This window comes from Saccopteryx leptura, chromosome 10, assembly GCF_036850995.1.
Source record: "Saccopteryx leptura isolate mSacLep1 chromosome 10, mSacLep1_pri_phased_curated, whole genome shotgun sequence".
Lineage (NCBI taxonomy): Eukaryota > Metazoa > Chordata > Mammalia > Chiroptera > Emballonuridae > Saccopteryx > Saccopteryx leptura.
Window position 1 is genome coordinate 2,882,484 of NC_089512.1, and position 15,281 is coordinate 2,897,764.

General features: G+C 54.8%; 1 protein-coding gene and 1 non-coding gene across 6 annotated transcripts in view; both read left to right on the forward strand.

The window, feature by feature from the left end:
• The window catches only part of LOC136382110 (contactin-4), an 813,951-nt gene that overhangs the window by 338,846 nt on the left and 459,824 nt on the right, over window positions 1-15,281 (forward strand). The gene's annotated exons all lie outside the window — the stretch shown is intronic.
• On the forward strand, window positions 1,269-1,344 carry TRNAI-GAU (transfer RNA isoleucine (anticodon GAU)). The gene has a single exon. It is a non-coding gene; the product is annotated as a tRNA-Ile (tRNA).

Here is a 15,281-nt window from a genome sequence, read left to right on the forward strand (position 1 = left end):
ACAGCTGTTTTTTTTTTGTCGTGAATCCGCATCCCGCGTTCACCCACACGCCTCCACCTCCGTGTCTTACACGTGTCCACTCCGCCTCCGTGTCTTACACGTGTCCACTCCGCCTCCGTGTCTTACACGTGTCCGGTTCCGAGCCAGTGATCTGTCGTTGACTTTCAATAGACGAGAGCGTGTTTTGTTCCTGTGCTGTCTTGGTGGAATATTTTGAGTCACCATCCACTATCTATAAAATTTATGTACCCTGAAATACGATCGATGTAATTAGCCCCCATTAGCTCTCCTGGTAGCCTGATGCTCGTGGAGTCTGTACCGCCGTACCTAGGACATCTCCACACCGTGCAGGACGCTCGTCTAGTCGAAGACGAGATAAAAGGTTGTGACATATTGTTGATTTCCAGTAATTATTTCCAGAAGGATTTTCCACAGGCGGAATCACAGGGAAATGGACTAATTTAGGACGGCGGTTGATTCTCCACATTAGCATAAACCAGGAGGACAGGAAGCGGCCGCAGAGGAATGAGCTTCCATTCTAACGCGAGGGTTTCAGTCCTCAGAATTCTGACGTCCTGAATGTTTCCTGCGCCGTCTCGGGCGGCTGCTGGGGCGGTTCCCCCAGAGCTCCGCGCACCCCGTTCATTCCCGCACCGTGACACCGTGACATCGTGCCTTCGGAATCGTCGTCTGTACGCACTTGTTTTTTGTCTCAGAAAAAAAAAAAAGTAAGTGTTTCGTAGTTCACCCTCTTATTTCCCCCTTGACCTCCACCGACCATAGATAATAATCTTGAGAGCAAAAGCATGCGGAACTGCCCAGAGGGTCAAGGCCCCAAGACTGTTCCAGCAGGAAGAGCCTTCCTTGTTTATAGAGCTTCTGTCCTTCACCAGGAAGGCTGGATGCAGAAGTCAATCAGGTATTCCTGTTTCATGAAGGTGACTTCTTTTTATCTTCTTTGCAATAAAGAGAAACATATACAATTAATAAGGAAACGGATCTACCTACTTCAAAGACGGGGTGCCCTCTTTGAGAGGAGACCCTGTGTGTTTTTCCTTCTGATCGTGGATGTCAGTGAAGAGGAAACACTTTGCCCCAGGAAATGCCATTTCGTGTTCCCCCCACTGCTCCTGCTCACCCAGCACGGGCAGCGCAGAACTGAGGGGCAACATAAGGCTCTTCTCATTTGTCTTTCTCATGTCGACCCAACAACGATATTGAGAGAATGCCTTTAAACACACACAGAGCGTCTTTGAAAACAGAAACTGGCCCTGGCCGGTTGGCTCAGTGGTAGAGCATCGGCCTGATGTGTGGAAGTCCCAGGTTCAATTCCCGGCCAGGGCACACAGGAGAAGCACCCATCTCCTTCTTCTCTGTCTCTCTCTTCCCCTCCCGCAGCCAAGGCTCCATTGGAGCAAAGTTGGCCTGGGTACTGAGGATGGCTCCATGGCCTCTGCCTCAGGTGCTAGAATGGCTCTGGTTGCAACAGAGCGACACCCCAGATGGGCAGAACATCGCCCCCTGGTAGGCATGCTGGGTGGATCCCAGTTGGGCACATGCGGGAGTCTGTCTGACTGCCTCCCCGCTTCTAGCTTCGAAAAATACAATAAAAAAAAAAAACAACGCCAGCAACTGGCAGGGGAAGAGAAGAGGTGCCTCTCTGTGCACCGGTGAGCGTGCTCTGAGCTAGCGAGGGGGGATTAGACAAATCGTGAGTGGTGGGAGCCCATCAGAGAAGCCAGCGGACGTTACGACCCATCTGGTGTCTTCGCCTCCTGCTGAGTTCGTGGCCTTCCGTGAGTGGCCGTGAGCCGAAGGGCAGCGGTGCCAGCATCTCCCCTGAGCCAGGTCCCGGTTCGATTACATGGGGTTGCGTCATGCCGCTCAGTGGGGTTACCAGTTCCTTTGGCACCTCAGGCCTCCTGGGCACGGAGTGTGCACGTCTCCTGTAGCAACAGAAGGCCGCTTGCTGAGGGCGTGGAGCTGTGTGTGTGTGTGTGTGTGTGTGTGTGTGTGTGTGGAGCAGAGAGGAGAGGAGAGGGCGTGGGGACAGACCCACCTCATCCCTTCCGCTTAGACCCCAGAGACCGGGGCTACCTTCGACGCTGCCTAGTGCCACAGATGGTCCCCTGGGCTTTGTCTGAATAGAGGGTGTTTGAGTACGATGTGCCCATGGCCCACAGAAATTCTAACTATGGTGAGTTTCACCCATGAGATAGTAGTATACTCAATCAGGTAGCCAGTTCCGCAAACATTGTATCATAGCTAGTAGCAGGTCCAAACATATTCAGGGCCAATTTCAAGGAAAAGTAAGTTTTTCATGACAGTTCACGTATTTGGTTTTTCCCAACCCAACACTTATTAAGTGTTCTATACTCGGGGCTCACATAATTTTCTGTTTATGTGCCTGATGATAGAGAGGAGAAAGATAAAAGAATAAAGTGGGAAGAGAGGAAATAACTTGATATTGTCCATTCATGATTATACCCATAATGATATTTTTTTTTCTTTTCTTTCTTTTTTTTTTCTTCTTTTTTTATTAAATGAAGGGTGGGGAGGCAGAGAAGCAGTGCCCCAACCAGGATCCACCTAGCAAGCCCCCTACTGGGCGATGCTCTGTCCATCTGGAGCCTCTGCTCCGTTGCTCAGCAACTGAACTATTTTAGCACCTGAGGTGATGCCATGGAGCCATCCTCAGCGTTCAGGGCCAGGTTGTTCAAACCATTTGAGCCTTGGCTGTGGGAGGTGAAGAGAGAGACAGAGAGGAAGGAGAAGGGGAGGGGTGGAGAAGCAGATGGGCGCTTCTCCTGTGTGCCCTGGCCGAGAATCGAACCTGGGACTTCCACACACAGGGCAGATGCTCTACCACTGAGCCAACAACTGGCCAGGGCCCCATAGTGATATTTGCAAGTGCAAAAACACTGAAGGTGTAAACTAAGATGACAGAGCTTCTGTTTTTGCAGAGAAGGACCCTCAGACCCAGGAGGGTCATTCATCTCCCGAGTCTTGAAGCCATGTCTCAGTTCTGTGGTCTCATGGTTCAGCTTCATACGGCTCTCTTCTGGGGCTCGGAACCAGGCTCCGGGTCTGGGGGACAGTCACTCGTGTCTACCTTGTAAGTGGCTTGTGAATTTTGAGATGTCTCAGGCAGTGACGTCAGCTGTGGTGTGAGGCAGCTTTGGCGCGTGGCCGTGGTGGACCTGGGGTCGGGGTGTTCGCTGTCCTGTCCTCTATTTTGTGTTCCCTGGAGTGACGCGAGGGCAAAGCACATACATAATGTCACACTGCGTGGTCCCCCGGGCCTGCGTCGCTGTCTGTGCCTGTACCCCACTGTTATCCCTGCTCTGCAAGCCGGTCGCGAGGAGCAGCCTGCGTCCCCAGGAAGGACCCGCGAGGGTCAGCAGGGTTGGCGTGGGATTCCCGGGGGACCTGATGTCCCTTCCTTCTTCCCGAAGCCGGTGCCACGGGAGGCCGCCCTGGGAATGTGACGGGCGCTCACTGTTCATGACACGATTTGTTTTACATTTGTCACATACAGTTTTCTCAGCATGTCTTGATGTCACCTCTCCAAGACATGTCGGCTTCAAATTAATTGGCCGCCCGTGGCAGACGGGACCGTCGCTTCTGCTGAAGCCAGCGCGGTGGCGTCTACGAGGACGTGCCACACTGCTCCGAGGAGGCCGAGGGCAAAACCGGCTCTGAGGGAGGCCGTGTGGGCGCCCACGGGGGCTCCTCTCTCCGCTCCTCATTAGCCCGCGGTCGCCATCTTGACCGGTGGTCCGGGGTCCAATTGGGGAGGGCAACAGCCCCTGGAAGCTCTAATCTGTCTGCAGAACTGAGCCGTGACCCGGAAGGCGCAGCACAGGTGTCTGCCAGACTGCCAACAGGGCAGCGTGGAGGCGACAGGCAGGCGGGTCATTAAAAGTAACTCTGCCCAGGTTCGATTCCCGGCCAGGGCACATAGGAGAAGCGCCCATTTGCTTCTCCACCCCTCCGCCGCGCTTTCCTCTCTGTCTCTCTCTTCCCCTCCCGCAGCCAAGGCTCCATTGGAGCAAAGATGGCCCGGGCGCTGGGCATGGCTCTGTGGCCTCTGCCTCAGGCGCTAGAGTGGCTCTGGTCGCAATATGGCGACGCCCAGGATGGGCAGAGCATCGCCCCCTGGGGGGCAGAGCACCGCCCCTGGTGGGCGTGCCGGGTGGATCCCGGTCGGGCGCATGCGGGAGTCTGTCTGACTGTCACTCCCTGTTTCCAGCTTCAGAAAAATGAAAAAGAAAAAAAAAAAAAAAGTAACTCTGTGCCTCTGCCGTGCCCGGGGCGTGACTCTCCCGGCAGGCACCTGCCTTCGCCGGGCCTGCAGAACCAACGGGCCCCTCGCCACCTTAGTGACATCGTTTTGTTTTTGTTGTTCGCCTGAACATAGCAGCAGGATAAACTTTGTGGGGAGGAGTTCTTCCTGCTCAGACCCCCCTCCCCGCCCAGGATGCCAGAGGTCAGAATGGGCGAGAGAGTCCCCTGACTCCCAGCCACCAGCCTCACCTCTGGGGTCCGTAAGAACAGGTGACAGTCTCCGGTAGTCCGACGAGCAGAGCATGACTTCCGTTGACCCAGGCTCAGGTGTGGATGGTGAGATGTGGTTTAAGATGGAGGGGAGAAAGGGACCAAAGAGGGAACAGGGGGAAGGGAGGGAGAGAGGAGGAAGGTGGGGACTCTGTGTCATGAACTCGTGTCAGAGACGCTCCTGCCAGGAAAGAGCGTAAATGGGACGTAATCTCCCAAACGCAGGACGCACACTTCTGCGTTTTCCTCTTGCCCCTGACGCCTGCCCAGCCACAGCTGAGACAGGACCCGTGTGGCTGAAGGCCACAGGCGGCAGTGAGAGGGCTTCTTGCCGCAGGAGGTTGGGGACCGATGTTTCCGGCTTCGTGGAAGGGCTGCAAGACGGACTCACGGCACGAGGTCTCTGCCACCAGAGCGGTGCTTCAGGGCACTCATTCTTCTCCCGTAGAGGGAGTGGCCAAGGGCCGCCTGAGTCGCATGGGAGAGGTCAGCACGTTGACCTGTGAGATGTCCCCGGGGCCCGAGTGGCGTGCGTCCTGGGCTGCATTAGCAGGTCAGGGTTCTGGAAGGGGACTCGGTGCTCTCTGTGGACGTGGAAGGTCACAAAACCATGACCACGCCTGGGCCGTAGCCGTGACGGTCTAGAAAAGTGACACCCCCTCCCGTTCTGTGGGCTCTGCGGTGGACATGCCTCAGGAGAGGGGACCAGACGGTCATCCTCATGGACCAGGTGGACTTTAGGAAAGGGCACGGCCCGTGTGTGGGCACGGCTGCGGTGGACGTGCCTCAGGAGACCCCAGACGGTCATCCTCATGGACCAGGTGGACTTCAGGAAAGGGCACGGTCATCCTCATGGACCAGGCGGACTTCAGGAAAGGGCACAGCCCGTGTGTGGGCACGGCTGCGGTGGACGTGCCTCAGGAGACCCCAGACGGTCATCCTCATGGACCAGGTGGACTTCAGGAAAGGGCACGGTCATCCTCATGGACCAGGTGGACTTCAGGAAAGGGCACAGCCCGCGTGTGGGCACGGCCACCCCGGGTGCACGGAGATGAGTCCGTACGATCGGCGTTAGTCCCCAGCTGCTCTGGGCAACCTGGTGTTTGTTCCTCGGGACAGTCTTAGAAGAAAGGAGAAGTGCAGGGGCCTCTCGAGAGAGAGGGGGTCCACTCTGGTCTCCGCCCCTCACTCATCCGGGTCCCCGAGGGTCATTCGACCTCCCAGGGGTGCACGTTTCATCCTAGAAAATGGCGGTGCCCGGTGGGAAGGCAGTGTGTCGTCTCACAGGGATTCTGTGCAGAGCCTTGTGCTCCTTGTAGGTTTGGGGAACGTGACCAAGTTATGGGTCGAACATCTGAAGAGGGAGTTGACGGGCGCTTAGGAGTCATTTGCCGCTTTCACATCTCCAGGTAGGGGAGTAACACTCACCCTGGGGAGGGGGGCAGTGCTCGTATGATGCGATGTAACGAGCACCGACAGCCCCCCCTCCGGATAAGAGTCAGTCGGATCTCTCTGTCTCAGCCAACCTCGCCCCCGCTGGGGCCCCCGCTGTGCCCGGGGGTCCAGCTCTGTGTGGGTGCTCTGCTGGTTTGTGTCTCCATTTCTCCTGGCACATGTAGCTGGATTTATGTACGTATGATCCGTGTGGCCATGTATCTCAGGAGGAACAAGAACATGGAAAGTCAAGGTCTTTATTTGGAAGATCCAGTCAAAGGCATGCCTTAAAATAACTATCAACACCCCTGTGTGTTAATTGCTCTTACCACAAGGGGGAAAATATATATATATGTCGCTATCAGCTTGGGTTTCCAGAATGAGCCTAATGGCATTTAATCGTCTCTCCCGGGGGACCCGGTGTCACACATGATGGTTTTCAGCACACGGGGAGACAAGGAACAGAGACAGAAACAAGTGAGCAGTATCTGTCAGGTATTTCTGGAAGACGTAAGTCAGAGAGGATGGAGAAACGGGATGTTCGGCCAAGGCTGCAGGATTTTAGAGACGGAGCAAACTCTTCTGCAGATACAGGTCTCCAGCAAAGTTAGCACTCACTGAACAGCCTCCATTCCACCGTTTTCTGTTGAACAAACGGCCAAACAGGTCGGCTGTGGCCACGTACAGTGTCGAACCTTTCTCGAACATTCAATAGTTGAGGTAATACAACTGTATGGGTCCAAAAAAAAAAAATAGAAGAAACGCCCCTGGCCGGGTAGCTTGGTTGGTTGGTGCATCATTCCAGTTCGCCAGGGTTGCAGGTTCGATACCCCTGTCGGTCACATAGAAGAATCTAACCACGAGTGAATACTTGAGTTGGACTGCAAATCACTGTCTCTCTCTCAGTCTCTACAGAAAAAAAAAATCGATGAAAACATTGAAGAAACAAACCAAAAGCTTATTTCTACCATAAATTAAATCTATGCATTTTCTTTACCAAAGTAGAATAAAAAAATAAAAACAACTTAGTTCGTCGGGCTTGCCTCTCGGCTCTACGTGAATTAACACTTCAGTGCAGGCTGGCTCCCACGCCTGGTTCAGCTCCAGCCCTGTGCGCCCTAAACTAATCTTCGCAATAAAGCACTTGGGGTTCCCGCACCATGTCCCAGATCCTCAAACAACGGTTCAGCCGTCTTCCGTAGAAGTTCCTAGTACGCTAGCGTTTCATTAAACTCTCTCTCCACAAGTTATTTTAAGGTATTCGTTTCATACGTTTTGTGTGTGTGTTTGTGTGTGTGTGTGTGTGTGTGTGTGTGATATGTCAAATCTGTAAGCTGTAATTTGCTAAGTTTAAGACTATGTGTTAAATAGCTTCTAATTGGAACCTCAGGCAGAACATCGAAACATTTTTTTTTTTTTGCACCATTGACATTTCGGTTTAGAAAACCCTGCTGGTCAGGGCAGCGTGTGGCGGAAGTGGGAGGACGCCGTCCAGTTCCCTGGATGTCCCTTGGGTCTGAGTGTGTACGATTGTGTATGACCCATCCCACCGACCCTGGCCGTCCCCGCGGGAGACCCCTGTGTCTGAGCGTGAGGAAAGGGCGGAATCGTGCTGCGAGTTGGGAGTCAGTGACCAGGTCGTCAACCTTGTGTCCCTCGCAGTCGGTCCCTTTGATCTCCGTGGCAACGACTCAGCCTGGCCACTGTGCCCTGAACGCGGTCCCAGACGGCACTGTAATGAGCAAGCATCGTGGTGTTTCAGTACAACCTGACTTCCCAAGGCTGACGTTGGGCTGGATGTGGCCCTCAGATGGTGAGCCGTCTGAGTTGTTGTAGGTGACAGCCATTTCTGAAAAGGGGGTTCAGAGGAGCCTTTGTTCTGGGAGATGCTCACGGGTGGAAAGGACCTTCTGGCTGAGGAATTCTGAGAGGCCCTGGCTCAGAACACCTCTTCCTCTGGACAAAGCCCAGGTCATGTTGTCGTGGGCTCTGACAAGCCCTGCGGTCAGGTGACCTGTCTGCTGTGGTTCACTGCGTCCCCACAAACAGGTAGGACCTTGCAGCACTTGGATCACATTAACTTTTAACCCTGTTTGTCTCTATATGTGATTTAGAAGCACATTTCCCAACGGATCATTTGACTGTCCGTGGCAGTCATTGCATACATCTCTCTATTGAAATCTTTCTAAAATCCCTGAGCCGACTCACAAACTCGTGTCCACCACAGTGGCCAGGGCAGAGAGCTGACCTTCTTCCCCTGGTTCTGAGTCACCTCCCCACGTCACGGTGCGGCCCTGAGGGATGACGCCTCGGAGCTGGCACAGTGACTCTGACGCAGGTGTCCTGGCTCTGTGGGGTCGCTGAGCAGGGGACACGGCAGCTCGGGCACGTTTGCGTTCTGGCCGCGTGGCTGTGCGGGGACACGGAGAAGGGACTGGGCGGAGCGAGCTGCCCACCGCGCACCTCCTCTCCGCCTCAGGCGGCTCGCTGCCCCAGGGAACCTGCCGTCGGTGGCCGTTACAGCACACGGGTCACAGGCTGCCAGGCTTCCTGTGTTAAGGAGCCAAGAATCAGGCAATTTATTTTCCCCAAACTCCTCTGCTTACTGTTAAAAATGTAAAGCTATCTCTTTTTTTTGGGGGGGGCGGTGATTAGAAAAATTGTCATGTAATTAATAATAACAAGTACCGGCCCTGGCCGGTTGGCTCAGTGGTAGAGCGTCGGCCTGGCGTGCAGAAGTCTCGGGTTCGATTCCCGGCCAGGGCACACAGGAGAAGCGCCCATTTGCTTCTCCACCCCTCCCCTTCTCCTTCCTCTCTGTCTCTCTCTTCCACTCCCGCAGCCAAGGCTCCATTGGAGCAAAGATGGCCCGGGCGCTGAGGATGGCTCCTTGGCCTCTGCCCCAGGCGCTAGAGTGGCTCTGGTTGCAACAGAGCGATGCCCCAGATGGGCAGAGCATCACCCCCTGGTGGGCGTGCCGGGTGGATCCCGGTCGGGTGCATGCGGGAGTCTGTCTGACTGTCTCTCCCCATTTCCAGCTTCAGAAAAATACAATAATAATAATAATAATAAAATAATAATAACCAGTACCTTTAGGAAGTTCAGAGGAGACGTTATTACACAGTTGTCGTGAGACAGAAACTGGAGCCCAGAGGCCAGCCTGAGTGTGGCACCCCTCCGATGATGGGCAGAGTCCAGCCTGGCCTTTCCCTGGGCAGCAGCCCCCAGCCTGGTGGGGCGTGGCCTCACTGTTGTGTTAGGACAGCAGGTCTGGGGGGGGGGGGACACGTAAACGCATGCAGAGAAGGTGGCTCACCTGCCCGTCCTGGTGCACCTGCTCGGCTGATTGACAGGTGCACCAGGTGTTTCTGGAAGGGGTCCTCCAGGTGTTTCTAATGCCGACATGCGGGAGGTGTCCGGCCCGGCCCGGCGAAGCGCTGAGAACCACGGGCATCCCTTTTCTAAGCCCTTCCTCGTGTACGACAGGGTATTCCGTGTGGGATCTCACGTATATTCACGTTAGTTATGGGTGCATATATGATATGCGTGATTTATATAGTATCTGTGTATTATATTCTGGCTATTTGGCATTGCTCAGAAACGCCACTTCTAACGGCCATGCAGAAGGGCGTGTGGAATTCCTCGTTCCAGGCTCTCGTGGTTGTGATGTAGGGTCAGGTGTTACAGAGAAAAGGGACAGAGCCCTCGGTTGAGGTCTGGGGATCTTGATCAAAGAGCGGCTTCCGTAGCCGAGGGGAATACCAGCAGAGCAGGGGCCCTGACTTCTCCCCGCCCCCGCCCTGGTCTCTCTGACCACGCTCACCACAGCTGCAGACTCGTCCCTCAGTGCGCGGGTTCAGGAGGCAGTAGCGTCCCTGGGGAGTGGCTGACGCCTGTGCAGTCCTCACAGTCAGGTGCGGCTCCGTTACCGCTGCCCCCAGCCCCACAGACGGCGTACTCTGAGCTGAGGCCAGCATTGTGGTGCACACAGAAAGTCTTGCTTCCACTGAGGACAGTTCTGTGCACCTTGCACTGAGCTAGATGCTAGCAATAGACAGACAGACAAAGGAACAGAGAGGGACAGACAGACAGGAAGGGAGAGAGATGAGAAGCATCAATTCTTCGTTGTGGCACCTTAGTTGTTCATTGATTGCTTTCTCATATGTGCCTTGACCCGGGGCTACAGCAGAGCAAGTGACCCACTGCTCAAGCCAGCGACCTTGGGCTCAAGCTGGTGAGCTTTGCTCAAACCAGATGAGCCTGTGCTCAAGCTGGCAACCTTGGGGTCTTGACCCTGGGTCCTCTGTGTCCCAGTCTGATGCTCTATCCACTGCGCCACCACCTGGTGAGGCGCATTGCCTTTATTTTTGAAGTAGTTGATTGTAGACTTAGAGAACAGCTGCAGGAAGAGGCACAACACCCCGTGTGCCCCTCACGGTGGTTCCCCCAACGCCAGCACCATCACCGTAGGCAGTGGTCCAGACCAGGAAACGGACGTCGGTACCGTCCAGTCAGCCACACGGCAGACCGGACGCGGAGTTCACCAGCGTTCTCCTGGTGCCCTGTTTCCCACCCAGAATGTCGTCCAGAGTCTGACCTTGTGACCAGACCTCCCTTCTCCTTACGCCCTTCACGCTCCGACAACGCCCTGGGCTCTCCTTGCCTTTCAGGTGACACGTTTGCAGAGACGGGTCCGTCGTGTCACAGGTCCCCCTTGGCTGTCTGACGTTTTTCTTGGCTTTGCCGAGTCTGGGCATCGCTGGCACAGGGACCACAGAAGACCGCGGTGGCTCCCTCGCTGCACCATGTCCGAGGCTGCACGAGGCCAGCCTGGCGTGTCCCTGCTGAGCTCCACCTCGGTCACGTGCCTTAGAGAGAGTCGTCAAGGTCTCTCTACGGTGAAGTGACCCTTCTCCCTCAGCCTGAGCTTTCAAAGACACATTTCCTCTTTATTTACCAAATATCGTAAACTCCTTATATTCTCCTACGCCTCCGTGTCCCTGCCTAAACAAAATACCATCGTGAATCTCAACCCTCATCCCCACGAGTGTGCAAACACGAATATGCCTTTTGAGAGTCTAAGATGAAAACCTCTCTGTAACAAGCAGCGATGACTCCACAGCCCTGTGCAATCAGCACGAAGGTAGATGGTGACAAGGAGCTTGCCGGCATGTGTTTGCTTCACACCCAGAGCTACAGGGGACATCTGTTCTGTGGGTCACAGCCCGGGCCGGGAACCCGGTCCTCCCCGCACTGACTCAGGTGCTCGGAGGAAACTGGCCACTTGCAGGTCTAGGAGGGGCCAGGGGTAGGGTCACAGGAGGAACCACTGGCCACCTCCCTCCCCAGCCTGCCCTTTCCTCTCTGACCAATGGGAAGAGGCGTAGCCCTCCTCCGCTCCGTACGGTGAGGGTTAGAGCATCCGTATAAAATCTTTGGGTTTGCTGACACGTAGTAAATACTCGAGGGGAAACATTATTTTTTTAATGCACCATTTGATCACTAATCTCTTTCATGCCCGAGGTATGAAATTGGGGAAATAAACACAAGAAAGTGGTGGTGAGTGCTTGCTTCAGTCGTTCTGTGTACGATGCACAGAGCTTTTGGATGAGGCTTTGGCACCAGATAAGGATGCAGAAGGGTTTGTGACCCGGTCAGGAAGGGTCCGTCACCGGCACACAGTCACAGGCTGGAGGGCAGTGATGCCGAAACGTCCTTCTCAGGAAAGAGGCTTATTCTACAAGAACCCGAGTTCACGGGCACGGAAGCCAGGCTGTACCCGCCTCCCTGTGCTCTCAACAGTGCCTGGCGCAGTGCAGGTGTTCAGCTGGTACCGTTTGGGCGAAGGTGCCAACGTAATACTTATTTCTGTGGTGGCATCGGATCTGAGACGCACACTGTTGTCCGCTACACGGACCGCAGGCTGTGGCTGCGGGTCCTAGAATGCCTTTCACTGCCGCAGAGGGCTGGCCACGTCCCCAGAACCCCTTTATCAGGACACAACTTCCGAGTTTCCCCCGAAGACGTCAAAGCCCGTGTGAGGGGAGTCTACGGTGCCAACCCGGCTACAGGCATTCGCTCCTACACGTCTCTGTGAACTGCTGAAGGAGGTGGCAGGGTCTCCAGTTTGTAGTTGGAGAATGGGAGGATCAGAAAATGACTGTTGCCTGACCTGTGGTGGTGCAGTGGGATAAAGCATAGATTTGGAACACTGAGGTCGCCGGTTCGAAACCCCAGGCTTACCCGGTCAAGGCACATATGGGAGTTGATGCTTCCTGCTCCTCCCCCTTCTCTCTCTCTCTCTCTCTTTCCCTCTCTCTCCTCTCTGAAAATTGAATGAAGTTTTTAAAAAAAAAAAAAAAAAAAATTTAAGGGAAAAAAAAAGAAAATGACTGTTCTCAAACAAGTCAGAGGTTGGATATATACATTTCAGTAAACAGGATTTGAGCTCCGTCCTGTTTCCAAAGACCAGAGATACTCTCGACTCCCCGGATGTGCTTTGCTGGTTGTTCACCGCCCCGGTCCCCTTGGGGTCTCTATGAGGGACACCCCCTGGAGAATAACATAAGCTCTGTGAGCGTAGACCGTGTCAGTCTCATTCAGCGCCACAGCCCAGGTCATGTCAGTCACTAGAATCTCAGGCGATGGTGTGTGAATCAAGGACAACGTGTGACAGGTGTCGGCCCCGTCTCCTCACAGCCCGCCCTCATTGGCGGATTTCTCTTTGTGGCCTTATTTCTGCTTCCGATGTAGGGGCTCCTGAGTCTCTTTCGGGCCGGTGGCTGTTCGATCCGGGCCGTCCGGCAAGTCGGCAAGCCGTGCGTGCCGCAGAATTCACTCCTGAGCTTGCCTTCCCCGCCAGGCGCATCCGAGGGAACGCTCTGAGTGTCACAGGGCTCTTGCCGCTTTCAACCCGACACCTAATATATGAGGGGCGGGCGTGTTTTGTGCTTACCTTTAGCTCTTCTTTAGTTTAGGTGATTAAAAAAATGCCTGTTGCCGTCTCTGAGTGCCGCACGCTTCATTAGCGGTGATTTATGTGGGAGTTGCGCGGTGCTGGCTGGCTGGTACGCGGAGGCACGCCGGTGGCCGCGGGAACGGACGTGACGGGATTGCTAACCACACCGGTGGCTCTTCTGCGGGGCGGGCGGGCGGATGGGGAGACTTGAGAAAGTTTGCAAACTTTCCTTTCCAATCCCCAGAAAGCAGGGCTAAGGCTGGGTGGAGTCTCTGGGCGATGTCACTTCCGACAAGTTCCCGCCCTCCACCTGTCCTCCTGTGAGGCTCAGGACTGAATCCAGGGGGGTGTGTGGGGGGGGTTCCTGAGATACTTCCGCTTTGCACACAGGGTGCTTCCTGCAGCCACGTGTCTCCTGGGGGGGAGGGGTCGACATCTTTTCCCAGGGTTACCTACTCAGAGCCGTGCTCAACTACTTCTGGCAGAATCCAGTTGTGGAGAGTGTCTCTCATGTCCCTTCCCACCACCCTGCGTCATCGCTGTCCCTGCACCGGAGAGGAAAGCGAGATGAACGGAGGTCACCCAACTCACCCAGGGTCCACAGCTCAGGCCAGGAGTCGGGATTGAAACCCGGCCTGTGTAATTATAAAGCTGATGTTTTCAACCACCAGAGGGAAGGCAGAGACGTGTTTATTTTACTTGCCAACCACATTGATTTTGGTCCCGTCTACCTGGAATGCTCCCTTGAGAAGAGTCTGGGGTGCCCTTAGGTGAAGCTGAGAAAAGGGGGGGCACACTGAAGGAGCAGTGCCATCCCCAGGACTGGGGAAGTGGGGGTGGGCGGGGTGCCCCTGATTCCCCGTCTCCAGCTGAGTCCTCCTCCTGTGCTCGTTCTCCGGGTAAGAAGGGAATACCCTTCCGAGGCGAGGAGGACGTCTCCGAGAAGCAGTCCGCAGAAGAGGAAGACGCCGCCTGCTTGGTCCACGCAAGCCTCGCCTGGTGTTCTGACGAGCTTGCGTTGTGACCGACGTGGGACTCTCCAGAGGGTGGCTGACTCTCTGGACTCGGAAGCCAGACTGTTCAGGGTTCATTGTGGGGGGCGGTGGCGATATTTCACATCTCCACGATGGCGGCGGTGATAGGGCCGCAGAAATTTTTGAAATCTCATTAAACTTGACACTGAAAAGTAGGCATGTCATGTGTTTGTGTCAAATAGACCTCAGGACATTTGGAGGTGTGTGTGTGGGGGGCGTTCAGAGCTCCATGAGTTATCAGCTCAAATGAAGGACAATGTGCTTCACCCTTGAAATGGCCATGCGGCTGCTGTCTGCCTCACAGCGCTGTCTGAAAGGGTCCGGAAGTTCCTTCTTCATACGAGACCGGAACGCAGTCAGTGCTCTGTAAACTCTACCCATCAGTCATCATTTTCTCGATCTTCCCTATTTCATTGCCCCAGTCCGCCACCTCCCACGTGAATGGCTTATTCACACGTCCTTTCCGATTGCCCGTTAACTCCGTGTCTGGTATTGGAAACTCTCACAAATATGTAAGCGTCAACTATGTGGATAATTAGATAACACCCACAATGCATACCCATATAGCTTTGAATACACGGCTTTCCCGTTTTCGAATACATCACACTAGAAGGCAAACCACGTCCACTGATTGTTCAGCTGACCCGTGGAGTGCTCACGACCGACACGCCCTGGGTCAGTGTTTACTCACACTGGTGGACGGCCCGGCACACCTGGTCACGCACACGGAATTTTCTGCCCGTGGCAGCATGGTTAGGACGCATGTGTGATCCAGTCTTAGCAACCTCAGCAAACAGAGGGAAGAGAGGACGCTATCAATGATCGGAAAGCCCGAGAACGAGAGAAAGGAGGTGTAGCCGGCAGGCTCTGATGCTCGGCTGAAAACTTATTATCCAAGTGAAGAGCAGACACGAGATTCGGACCACAGCGGAGCCTGGTGGGCTTGTGTGCATGTGTGTGTGTGCGTGTGTGTGTGTGTGTGTGTGTGCGTGTGTGTGTGTGTGCGTGTGTGTGTGTGTGTGCGTCTGTGTGTGTGTGTCTGTGTGCGTGTGTGCATGTGTGTGCGTGTGTCTGTGTGCGTGTGTGCGTGTGTGTGCGTCTGTGTGTGTGCGTCTGTGTGCGTGTGTGTGTGCGTGTGTGCGTGCATCTGTGTGTGTGCGTGTGTGTGCGTCTGTGTGCGTGTGTGTGTGTGCGTCTGTGTGCGTCTGTGTGTGTGTGTGCGTGTATGTGTGTGCGCGTCTGTGTGTGCGTGCGTCTGTGTGTGTGTCTGTGTGTGTGCACGTGCATCTGTGTGTGTG